We start from the raw sequence: 12,334 nt of genomic DNA on the forward strand, positions 1-12,334 counted from the left end.
TTGCTGACTCAATTAACTAACCCACTCCAGTACTCTTGCCTGGAAAATCCCATGGACGGAGGAGCCTGGTAGGCTGCAGTCCATGGGGTTGCGAAGTCGGACACGACTGAGCGACTTCACTTTCACTTTTCACTTTCATGCATTGGAGAAGGAAATGGCAACCCACTCCAGTGTTCTTGTCTGGAGAATCCCAGGGACAGGGGAGCCTGGTGGGCTGCCGTCTATGGGGTCGCACAGAGTCGGACACGACTGAAGCGACTTAGCAGCAGCAGCAGCAGCAAAGCCTTCCCAGGTGGCGCTAGTGGTAAAGAACCCACCTGCCAATGCAGGAGACATAAGAGACGTGGGTTCAATCCCTGGGTTGGGAAGATCCGGAGAAAATGGCAACCCACTCCAGCGTTCTTGCCTGGAGAATCCCACGGACAGAGGAGCTACAGTCCACAGACTTGACACGCACACCCAAAGGCTTTTCCAAGTGTTTTGATTTATTCTGTCTGTTTAATGTGAAAATTAAGGATATCTGGGATAAACTCATGGACGTGTGTAGTTTTGTGATATACATTTTTGGAATGTGTTTAAATGTTTCATAATAAAACCGGGTAAAATTTTTTTTTTAAATTAAAGAAACTTGTCTTTGATGAGTGGCAGACCAGGATATTTTAGCACCTTCAGCTGAATAACCAGTCCATCAAGTCTGTTTCACAGGGGGCTTCCCTGGTGGTCCAGTGGCTAAGACTCTGTACTCCCAATGTGGAGGGCCTGGGTTCGATCCCTGGTCAGGGAACTAGATCCCTCATGCTGCAACTAAGAGTTTGCTGGAACTTCCCTGGTGGTCCAGTGGTTAAGAATCTGCCTTGCATTGCAGGGGACACAGGTTTGAGCCCTGGTTGGAGAATTAAGATCCCACATGACTCAGAGCAACTCAGCAACTCAGTGCCACAACTACTGAGTCTGTGCTCTAGAGGCTGCCTGCCACAACTGGAAAGTCTGTGCAACACAACTAAAGATCCCACATGACTCAGTGAAGATCACGCATGCTGCAACTAAGGCCCGACACAGCCAAATTACAAAACAAACGAGCCTATTTCATGGGGGTAAAAACACCAATTTGATACTTCTCCAGCCATTTTCCTTACTGACAAGACACAGCCACTGTATTTTAACAAAACCATTTCAAGGCTCACATGTTAGAGGAATGAGCTCTTGCTTTAGCTTACTATTTCTTCTAAAGGAATGGTCTTCATTCTTTGGAAGACTTTGTGCACAAAGGTATCTTTAAAGGCTTTAAAATCCTAATAATCTTGTAGTATATTATAATTTACATACAAAGTCTTCAGGAATAATGCCAGAGATTCGGATTCTGAATTTCTACAGAGAATAGGCTCAGATATCTGATTGTGTTTCTGAAAAAGGAAACAGATTTGGGGTTGGACAAGCCGTGTGGAATGATAGTTATCATTTTGTTTCTATCATCCGTTTATGTAATAATGAAAAGAGAGGCTGACAGAAGATGATACACCCTATTGAGTTAGTAATATATGGTATGATTTTCAAGTGCCCACTACAGAAATGTACTTTACCTGGTAATTTGAAACAAGTCTCCCAGGTAAGCATATATGTTTCCCCAAAGCCTGAAATGTCCTTAAAGAAACACAGTTTCCTGATGAAAATTTCGCTTTGCAAAATAGAAATACAGAGTATTCCATCTAAATCGCATACAGGTTGTCAAATCAGACACATAAAACCCTGAAAATTAAATGCTCTGAAAAGACTTCTCTTTTTTTAAATTGGAAAAAAAAAAAAAAAGACCTGTCAGTCAAGTTTGATGCGGCTGGTATTCACAAGCAGTACTCCTTTGTATATAAGAGCAAGCACCTGTCCAATTGAGCATCTAATTGGTAATCATGGATTATTAAGTTAATTGTTTGAATGGAGGCTATAACTGATATAATTTCTAAAGCTCTAGATCATATAACAGTATTTTTATAGTGACAAGAGGGAAAGAGACATGACTGTGACTGTCAATTGCCAAAACATTGGGTTGTATAGATAGAGTCACAAGTAGAGTGGCGTTCAGTTAGCTCTGGCTTTGTCTTCCTGGTGCTTGTAGAGTCCCAGATTGCCAAGTCATGGTGTATTTAGTTGCCAAGGTAAAAAAGTCATTAAGGGAACAGAGTGGAGAGGCTTCTGCTATGCTTTACACCTAGTTCTGCATACTGCTTGGATCCAGAACAATCTGATTGGCATTTGAGTGAAGATAAGTGCTGTACCTGTGAGTTTTTTAAAAAATAATAATTTAATAATAATAATTTAGTCATTCAGTCATGTCTGACTCTTCATGATCTCATGAACTATAGCCCACCACACTCTTCTGTCCATGGAATTCTCCAGGCAAGAGTACTGGGGTGGGTTCCCATTTCCTATTCCAGAGGCTCTTCCCTACCCAGGGATCAAACCCAGGTCTCCCCCTTCGCAGGCAGATTCTTTACCATCTGAGCCACCAGGGACGCTCTAAAATCGTTTACTGTCTGTAATAATTTCTTACATTTAGCCTTTCCATTTTATAAATTACTTTCATAGATGCTATTTCACTTAATCCTCTCGACAGTAGAAGGTCTCTTCCGGAAGTCACTCAGAAGGTGGAAGACACCCCTGGTAAAGATTGGGGGTGCCTTCCAGAGGAGGGACTGTCACTTTGTCCCCCGACTGGATGACTTTCTATGCTGCCAGAGCAGGGGAGACAGATCTGTGGAGAGACAGACGGGTGGCATCTGTGGGGAAGAGGAGTCTAAGATATGGCCCAGCTCTCATCACCCAGGGCTTCATTCCCAGGAAGCACAGAGATGGATCACACCTGTGCTTGTAGAAGCCGGAGCTGGCCATGGACCAAAGGTGATGGGAGGTCCAGTCTTTCTGGGACCTCTGCAGCATGGCGGACTGGAGGTGCCTGCTTCCTAAGAACCTGGGTGATGTCTCTTAGCTAGGGATCTGCAAAGATGACCCCATCCCACAAACCATCAGAGGCATATTATTTTAATAAAAGAAAGTCTCGCCTAAGGGTGTTTTGCTGTTTTAAAAGAAATAAATACAACAGACTCCAGCAGAGGCTAAATTTAATGTGCCTACTTGCAGTTAAACTCATTTTGCACATAATGTGTCTACATATGTGTACATTTTTACTCTATATGCATATAAGTTGAAATCTGCTGTGTTAATATTGTATTCTAATTTGTATGTTTAATATCCTGTTTAGATTGTAAGCATATTAAAAGCTGGGATTGTCTTTTTTTTTCTGTTTTCCTCCAAGTCCTGGACTGCAGGCTTGGTCAATTTTATTGACAAATCAGGTGGCACGTCAGCTTGACAATGGCCAGTCATAACTGATAATTGGGAAGGAGTTGTTGAAAGAGAAAAAAGACCAAGCTTCATGCAAATTGTTCTCCTAGACTCTTTAGGCTACTTAGTATTTAAATTGGGAAAGTCCTGGTTATACGTTTTTTGATATGCCTATAGACTTGACTGTGTATCTCCTGAGATGCAGATTAGATTTTGAGAAACCATTTTGAACAATAATTTAATATAAAGCTGTGATCGTCTTATTGTAAAACCACAGGGCTTAGTGGAAATTTTTGTTGTGTCACCATAGATACCCAAATCTAATTTGATGACTCTGGTGAATAGTTGCTAACTCTAATCTGATATTGACTGTTACTTTTCATCAGCTGGAAGTAGTCCGCTAATTGAGCTGGAGTCCAGCCAGAGAAATCTTTCAAAGGCGTAGTTTTATATACAGCAGTTTTAATAAGCCATTCAATGAAACCTTTTATAAAAGCAACAAAAGCAAGAAGGATCTGGACATGGTGAGCATGCTTGTCACATTGTACGAAAGAACGGGAGACAATGCTAGATCCTGTCGGTCACTCAAACCTAGTTTGGCAAAGGTCAAATAAGAATAGCTTAATTTATTCAGCAGCCAGGAGGATCCTTATTTGCTTAACAGCTCTGTCAAAAGCAACTCCCTACTTCGCTAGAGTTCAGTAAATGAGCAAGGTGCCTCTTGAGTTATCAGGCTGTTTGCATCTCCAGACATGGGAGGAGGGCTTTTTTTTTTTTTTCTTTTTGCTGCTTTATTTTTCAGTCACAATTAAAATTACATCAGATATCTTTACTCGGAAGAGAGGTTTTTCAAAGAAACAATGATATCTTTGACTGTCATCACTTAAGAGCTTCGTATATAGATGGGTAATCTCCAAATTAAAGTGAGCCTTTTTGTTTTTTGAGGAGATGGAAGCAGAGAGCAAATTGTTAGGCCAATGATTTGTACTTGTGTGGCTTAACCAGCCTTTGCTAATAGCCAAGCGATGTAATATGTTTTCTTTGTTGAGCTTTTCCTGCATGCCCGCCTCCCAAGTGGTGCTGGTGCTAAAGGATCTGCCTGCAGTCAGGAGACAAAAGAGATATGGGTTCAATCCCTGGATCCAGAAGATCCCCTGGAGAAGAAAATGGCAACCCACTCCAGTATTTTTGCCTGGGAAACCCCATGGACAGAGGAGCCTGGCAGGCTAGAGCCCATGGGGTCCCCAAGAGTTGGACATGACTGAGTACACACAGATAGACTGCTGAGCCCTCCATATCCCTTATTTAATTTCATCCTTGTAATACACTCTATCATTTCCTATTTTATTGATAAAGCAACTGGATTTCAGAAAGTTGAATTACTAGCTCAGGTGCACGCAGTTAATATCAAACTGTGCAAATTCAAGTCCTGATCTCTAGTCGTTACCAGTGTAGGGAAAGAATGGGAGGTGAATATGATACTATTTGCTGAAAATAGTTTACAAAACCTTACCTCGTTGGCCTGAAGTGATGATAGGTATACCATACTTCCAGAAGAACTTCCACCTGGGTCACTGAATTTAAATGAATCATTATTGACTTGTCTGAATTGTTGATGGAATGGTGCTGTATGGGACGTACTTGACACATATTAGGTGCTTAATAAGGAGTAGTTATTATCATTGGAGTTGCTTTTTTGCATAATTGGCATAATGTTGCCTAGTCTCATGCTTCTCAAGCTATATTTAGGACCTTGTTAAAATGCAGATTCTGCAAGTACAGAAGTGGGGATGAGATTCTGCATTTCTAAGATGCTTCCAGGTGATGTGGTCCTAATGGTCTAAGTAGCAAGGGCCTCGGCTATATCTGTTCCTTCAGATCAGAGTGGGTTTCCCATGAGATGGGATGCACTGTATAACTTAGGGAATTAAGTTATAGGAGAAGCTCACACATCTGTCCTTGGCCTCAGTAAAAACTTTGAAGAACTAGCTGAATGAACTTGGAATCATGGATTTTAATAGAAATGGGAGAAGGTGGGGAGGGAATAGAAATATAAAGAAATACACCAAGGAAAAGGTCTCTGTAGGAAAAAGGAAAGTATTTGGAAAAAGTTGCTGTTAAGTGGGAACAAGTCACTAAAAAAAAGATCTTGATAAAAAACAAACAAACAAACAAACAAAAAAAAACAGGAGACAAATGGTCTGAATTCCTCATTGCTTTTTCCATCAGGGCCCCACTGGGTTGAGGGAAGCCAGGTGCCAACATATATGCTTTAAGGGAGTGCTCACTCTCCAGTTCCCACCCTGGACTTACATCAACTGGAGAGTGGTGCCTCCTTAAATCTGGGGCCCTGGACACCTCACCCTTCTCACCCCAGTGCTTGCCCTGTTCCTTATATAGGTGATACCTAGAATTGTCAGGTTAGAAGGACCGTAGTAATCATCAGTCTCCTATTTTATAGATGTAGAAACTGAGCCTTAGGTTATATTATTTACTCATTGTAATTAATAGTGTAACAGTATTTCATAAATTCTGAAATGCACTTTTTTACCCTCATTTTAACATCTCTGAAATCAGCATTGTCTTATAATTGGTGGTTTTTGACTATTCTGTCATACTTTAATCAACAAGGTTTTTTCTTTCTTGAAAAGTGAAAATGTTAGTTGCTCAGTCATGTCTGACTCTGCGACCCCATGGACTATAGCCTGCCAGGCTCCTCCATCCATGGGATTTTCTGGGCAAAAATATTGGAGTGAGTTGCCATCTCCTTCTCCAGCAGACCTTCCCAATCCAGGGATCGAACCCTGGTCTCCCACGTTGCAGGCAGGCTCTTAACTGTCTGAGGCACCGAAGTGACTCTCTTAGAGGAATGAAAATGAATAATGCTGCCTCTTACGATTGATGGGTTCTTATGTACCATAAGGACTTCCCAGGTGGCGCTAGTGGTAAAGAACCCTCCTGCCAATGCAGGAGACTTAAGAGACGCTGCTTCAGTCCCTGGGTCAGGAAGATCCCCTGGAGGAGGGCATGGCAACCCACTCCAGTTTTCTTGCCTGGAGAATCCCATGGACAGAAGAGCCTGGTGGGCTACAGTCCATGGGGTGCCAAAGAGTCGGACAGGACTGAAGTGACAGAGCACGCCCATATTACCATAAAATACAGTCGTAGAGAGCTAGTCTTCTGCCTCCTCTGCTGTGCACCTTGTGACGTGGTTAGCCTCATGCCCATTTGGTTATCCTGATGCTCTTAGAGATAGCTTAGCATAATCGTTAAGAGCGCTGGTCCTGGAGCCAGGCCACTCTACCAAGGACCAGCTGTATATTACTGGCCCATCCAATGTACCACCCTGTAACATGAGGCTGACGAAAGTGTTTGATGCCTAATAGTGTCCTTGTGAGAGCTAAGTCAATTAGTCCATTCAAGATGGTTGAGACAGTTGTGGCACACAGTAGGCCCATAATAAATATGATGGTAGTCTGGCTGACTGAATCATCCTGAACTCTGACGCTGTCTGAATGTCACTGTACTCAGAAGCCTGCTAGCTCCCTGGCAGAGTGTCAGCATCATTAAATTCTTATGCTAACTTCCAGGAGAAACTGTAAAATTTGTATCCATAAAGGTGATTAAAAGGGTGAATTGACAAGGATTTGTCTTGACTGATGCAGATGTTGGCCTGTCTGCAAGCAGAGCTGGACCAGGAGAAATCTGGGACGTTTCTGTGATTCCCGGTTAGGTGAGACTGTTATTCAGTTAGGACTCATCCCACGAGGCCAGGAGTCTGACTAGATTGCCTTTATTATGAGACTCGATTGGCTGAGACGACGCGGTAGCCACGGTGCCTGCCTTTACTTTGCCTCCGGCTCTGCAATTACCATTCATATCTGTCCCTGTGGTTGCCTGATGCCGTGGGCTTGAATGTACAGGATGTGGACAATGTGATTATTCTTCACACTTGTTCTTAAGATTCCCGCCCCACCCCTCCCCCCACCCCAGTGGGGAATCTGGGTTAAGTCTTTCACGAGCCTCCTCTCTTCACCTGGCAGGACATGGTTTCTCCTGGTGAACCCCCCCCCCCGCCCAGCCCCCGCCCTGTGTGCTTGGTAGCTGTTTACTACGGTGTTCACTACAAGCTGCATCACCTGCGTTCCTGTGTTTACTTGCTCTGCGTCCTGCTGGGCTATGAAGACTCTTAGGAGAAGGGAGCCCTTCTGTGTTGTCTTTTTCTGTTGGCGTTGCTGTGTTAGAGGGCCTTTTTGACGTATAGTTGATTCACAATGTTGTGTTAATTTTAGGTGTACAGCAAAGTGATTCAGTTATATATATATTTTTCAGATCATTTTCTTTTATAGATATTCACAAGATACTGAACATTGTTTCCTGTGCTATATTATAGGTCCTTGTTGTCTCTCTGTTTTACATATAGTGCTGTGTATTTGTTAATCCCAAACTCCTACTTATTTATCCCTCCCCCACCTTTCCTCTGTGATAATCGTTGTTTTCTATGTGTGTGAATCAGTCTGTTTTAGAAATAGTTAGATGCCATGTGTCAGTGATACCAAATGATACTTGCCTTTCTCTGCCTGACTTAATCACTTGGTGTGATCATCTCTGCACCCATCCTTGTTGCTGCACATGCCGTATTGCATTCATTTTTATGGCTGAGTAGTATTCCGCCATAAATAAGTGCGTATGCCACACCCTTTTTGTCCATTCACCTGTCGATGGACACGTAGGTTGCTTCCATATCTTGGCTTCTGTGAATACTGCTGCTATGAACTTTGGGGTTTGTGATCTCCTTTAGTGATCCTGTGGTGCCCCACACAATCCTTTAAGGCTCTCAGTAGAAATACATTGAGTGGAATCCTTTTCTGAATAGAACCAGGGTAGATTTATTTCACTCAGCTTCCATACACCGTGGGTATAGACAATAGATCATGGAGATTATGCCATTCTCCCAATTTTCTCTCTTCTGAGAGCTGAGGAAGCTATTCTCTCACAGTTTAGCAAATTACATGTGCGTGCTTGGTCATGTCTGACTCTTTGCAACCCTATGGACTGCAGCCCGTTGGACTCCTCCGTCCATGGGATTTTCCTGGCAAGAATACTAGAGTGCATCGCCATTTCCTCCTCCAGGGGATCTAACCCTGTCTCCTATGTCTCCTGCATTGACAGGCGGATTCTTTACCACTGAGCCACCTGGGAAGCCCTTAGCAAATTATACCTGACTTCTATAAGCTGCGTTACATACCAATAACAGGAACAGTGGTACACTTTGATAAATGATAATAGATAAGTATAAATGAATTTGTTTCTAACCCCAGACTCCATACACCAGTCCTCACACTACACTGACAGTATCAGAGAGAGAATCTCCTGTCCGTGTGGGGTTATAGGAGCCCTGGAGAGAAGTTGAGGCGTGAGTTTGCTTTTCATGGCGGTAGTTGTAGACCAGAAAGAGCAGGCAGTTCAGGACTCATGACCCCAGGAAGTCTAATAGCTGCTTGGACTAAATGCTGGTCTTTCAGAGCTCACAAAGTACAGATGACTTTTGGTGCACATTTGGAGATGAGTGGTCTAAAAGGCACCTCTGACTTCCTGCTGATCTTCAGCTAACGTCTCTGCATTTGTAAGTGATCAATCTTCTTAAGTACACATTTCATTGATCAGTTGACAAGAGTCGTGAAGAGCAGAGCAGTCTGATCCTGGAGATTGAACAGCTATTACTCTCAGAAATGGATCACAGTTTAGATTCTTAGGAATGTCTCTTGCTTGTAAATTCTTACTAACATCATTAAGGAAGATGATGTTAACACTCCATCCACCACTGAGGTGTGTTCCCGTTTCTTATTTATCTCTTTCCCATCAGAAGGTGTGAGCCACACATGATAGTTGAAGTTTTGCCTTAATTTGAAGCAAAGAGACTATTTCTAACTTGGAAAGTTGGGAAGAGGTGTGAACAGAGTGATACATTAGAAACATCTGACAAATTTCCAGCTTCTGGTAGAGTCTGTGTTAGGTAGCTTGAAACAATAAAGTTTGAAGTGTTTAATTCATTTCAAAGTGTTAATTCTCAGAAGACAAATCATAATCTCAATACAATGAAATAACAATAAGGTTCTATATTAGAATACCTGAATAGCCTCCATGTAATTGTCATGGATAATTATAAACTAACTATACTGTAGTTTAAGCTTCCTTGGTGGCTCCGTGGTAAAGAATCTGCCTGCTAATGCAGGAAACACAAGTTTGGTCCCTGGGTTGGGAAGATCCCCCGGAAGAGGGCAAGACAACCCACTCCAGTATTCTTGCCTGGGAAATCCCATGGACAGAGGAATCTGGCAGGCTACAGTCCACGGGGTCACAAAAGAGTCAGACATAACTTAGTGACTAAATAGCAACAAGTGCTATAGTCTACTTTATAGCTATAAGGGTATATTAATAATTAAACCTAGCAATCTAACAGATTAGCTAAGCCAAAGGATATATATATATATATATATATATATATATATATATATATATATTTGCCTGAGATCATAGAATCTATTTTTCTATGACTTAAACAAATACAAACATTATTCAGAAAGAAAGCACATAATTGTATTTCAGGCTTTCTTTCTGGAGATGGTTGTCATTCTCAAAGATATCAACCAAGTTCATCACTGGTGATGCCTGTGAGAGGCAGAAGAGAATCATTTCAGGAAGCTGGTGGACCTTTGCACAATCCTTTGCCACCGGAGCTGGGCAGGTCCTGGCTGTGTCTCCTGCTTCCTGGTTTTTCTCTTTATGTCACATGTTAATAGCATTTGTTTTCTGAGCTAACAGTGGAAAGACTAAAAAGCAGAAGAGCCTAAGGAACACTCGGCAGATGACCTGCATGAGTTTGGTTTCTTGCTATTTTGGTTTAAAGGGAACTTCTGCGTCCATAATTCCCTGTCTCCTGTGATTCATAGTTGGTGCAGATCTTAGCACTGTGCCACTTAGTCCCATTTGTCCGTCCCTTTCTGAAGTTAATCCGCACATTAGCGACTCCAGGGATGCCTTGCCTGAAGTGATGCAGCTGGCTAGAGGAGTTAGAACTCTCCATTCATAGGAGCTGTTGAACTGGACACACTGGAAAGGATAAGGCATAAATAAGTCTCAATTTGTTCTTCCTGCTCACTCACAGAGCTTCCTAGCATAGTTTGCTTCATTATCATTGTAAACAGATTTGTATAAAAATGTCTGTGCATTGCTCTTTTGGCCTTCTAACAGAAAGCAGATTTACTCTTGCTTAAAGGAAGTCTACACCTGCCATTTGGAGAAGGCGATGGCACCCCACTCCAGTACTCCTGCCTGGAAAATCCCATGGATGGAGGAGCCTGGTAGGCTGCAGTCCATGGGGTCGCTAGAGTCGGACACGACTGAGCAAGTTCACTTTCACTTTTCACTTTCATGCATTGGAGAAGGAAATGGCAACCCACTCCAGTGTTCTTGCCTGGAGAATCCCAGGGACGGGGGAGCCTGGTGGGCTGCCGTCTATGGGGTCGCACAGAGTCGGACACGACTGAAGTAACTTAGCAGCAGCAGCAGCAGCATACCTGCCGTTGACCTGTGACATGACAGAGGTCAAAGAGCATGGCCTCTCCTTAGGTGCTGAAGTCACAGTGTGTCCTTGGCATGAGGATAGCCAGCCAGGCCATCCTTCCATCAGTCTCCTTTACGGTGTCCTAGCATTTGTCTTCTATGCAAGACATTTGAAAAGAAAACTTAACTACAGTTCAGTTCAGTTCAGTTGCTCAGTCATGTCCGACTCTTTGTGACCCCATGAACGCCAGGCCCTATCCATCACCAACTCCCAGAGTCCACCCAAACCCATGTCCATCGAGTAGATGATACCATCCAACCATCTCATCCTCTGTCGTTCCCTTCTCCAGCCCTCAATCTTTCCCAGCATCAGGGTCTTTTGCAATGAGTCAACTCTTTGCATCAGGTGGCTAAAGTGTTAGACTTTCAGCTTTAGCATCAGTCCTTCCAATGAACACCCAGGACTGATCTCCTTCAGGATGGACTGATTGCATCTCCTTGCAGTCCAAGGGACTCTCAAGAGTCTTCTCCAACACCACAGTTCAAAAGCATCAATTTGTCAGTGCTCAGCTTTCTTTATAGTCTACCTTTCACATCCATACATGACCACTAGAAAAACCATAGTCTTGACTAGACAGACTTTTGTTGGCAAAGTAATGTCTCTGCTTTTGAATATGCTATCTAGATTGGTCATAACTTTCCTTCCAAGGAGTAAGTGTCTTTTAATTTCATGGCTGCAGTCACCATCTGCAGTGATTTTGGAGCCCAGAAAAATAAAGGCAGCCACTGTTTCCACTGTTTCCCCAACTATCTGCCATGAAGTGATGGGACCAGATGCCATAATCTTCGTTTTCTGAATGTTGACCTTTAAGCCAACATTTTCACTTTCCTCTTTCACCTTCATCAAGAGGCTTTTTAGTTCTTCTTCACTTTCTGCCATAAGGGTGGTGTCATCTGCATATCTGAGGTTATTGATATTTCTCCTGGCAGTCTTGATTCCAGCTTGTGTTTCTTCTAGTCCAGCGTTTCTCATGATGTACTCTGCATATAAGTTAAATAAGCAGGGTGACAATATACAGCCTTGACATACTCCTTTTCCTGTTTGGAACCAGTCTGTTGTTCTATGTCCAGTTCTAACTGTTGCTTCCTGACCTACATATAGGTTTCTGAAGAGGCAGGTCAGGTGGTCTGGTATTCCCATCTCTTGAAGAATTTTCCACAGTTTATTGTGATCCACACAGTCAAAGGCTTTGGCATAGTCAATAAAGCACAAATAGATGTTTCTCTGGAACTCTCTAGCTTTTCTGATGATCCAGCAGATGTTGGCAATTTGATCTCTGGTTCCTCTGCCTTTTCTAAAACCAGCTTGAACATGTGGAATTCCACAGTTCACATATTGCTGAAGCCTGGCTTGGAGAATTTTGAGCATTAC

The 12,334-nt window shown here is 42.8% G+C and overlaps 1 protein-coding gene and 1 non-coding gene across 19 annotated transcripts in view; both read left to right on the forward strand.

Moving 5' to 3' along the window:
• The window catches only part of NCAM1 (neural cell adhesion molecule 1), a 368,148-nt gene that overhangs the window by 131,906 nt on the left and 223,908 nt on the right, over positions 1–12,334 (forward strand). The gene's annotated exons all lie outside the window — the stretch shown is intronic.
• Positions 712–784, forward strand: TRNAG-CCC (transfer RNA glycine (anticodon CCC)). Its single transcript has one exon. It is a non-coding gene; the product is annotated as a tRNA-Gly (tRNA).

This window comes from Ovis canadensis, chromosome 15 (assembly GCF_042477335.2).
Source record: "Ovis canadensis isolate MfBH-ARS-UI-01 breed Bighorn chromosome 15, ARS-UI_OviCan_v2, whole genome shotgun sequence".
In the NCBI taxonomy this organism is placed as follows: domain Eukaryota; kingdom Metazoa; phylum Chordata; class Mammalia; order Artiodactyla; family Bovidae; genus Ovis; species Ovis canadensis.